The sequence below is a fragment of the Myotis davidii genome, unplaced genomic scaffold (genome assembly GCF_000327345.1).
Source record: "Myotis davidii unplaced genomic scaffold, ASM32734v1 scaffold590, whole genome shotgun sequence".
Lineage (NCBI taxonomy): Eukaryota > Metazoa > Chordata > Mammalia > Chiroptera > Vespertilionidae > Myotis > Myotis davidii.
In genome coordinates, this window is record NW_006282381.1 from 163,838 (window position 1) to 164,483 (window position 646).

General features: G+C 55.3%; 1 protein-coding gene across 1 annotated transcript in view; it reads left to right on the top strand.

Annotated features, from left to right (window-relative positions):
• NLRC5 (NLR family, CARD domain containing 5) overlaps positions 1-646 on the top strand; it is a 92,033-nt gene that overhangs the window by 275 nt on the left and 91,112 nt on the right. The window lies entirely within an intron of this gene.

The window sequence follows — 646 nt, forward strand, 5'->3', positions numbered from 1 at the left end:
CTGATGCCAGGATGGGCGGAGGGGGCGCCCCTGGCTGGAGCGGGGAGCAGCCTGCTCCCCGCGGAGTTTGGGGTTGAGTTGCGAGCCGCAGAGGTAAACTGTCGAGGTCACCATCCGGGCTGCGCTCTCCTTCCAGTCTGTCCCCCCCACCCGGGAAAGCACCTGTCACTGCTGGGGCTTCGACTTTCCACTGCTTGTTAATAACGAATTACAGGGCGCACGCTGCCCTTTACGCACAATGCAGACTTTTTAGCTGAAAGAGAATAAACTGTATGATGGACAGGTCCAAACGAACACAAGAGAGGAAGGAACAGAAATGGGTGGAACCGTATGGACTTGCGGGGTCTGATAGAATGCAGCCCCTTGTAACCACCGCCCTCCAACCACCACCGAGCCAGGCCAGAGCAGTGTGTCTCCACCCCACCTCATTCTTTATTATTTCTATATATTTGGGGTTTTTTTAGAGAGAGTGGGAGGGATGGAGAGGGAGAGACATCGATGTGAGAGAGAGACATCGATTGGTTGCAACCGAGGTACCCGAGGTCCGTGCCCTTGATCAGAATCGAATCCAGGACCCTTCAGTCTGCAGGCCCACGCTCGATCCAATGAGCCAGACCAGCTAGGGCATACACACTGCATTCTTTTC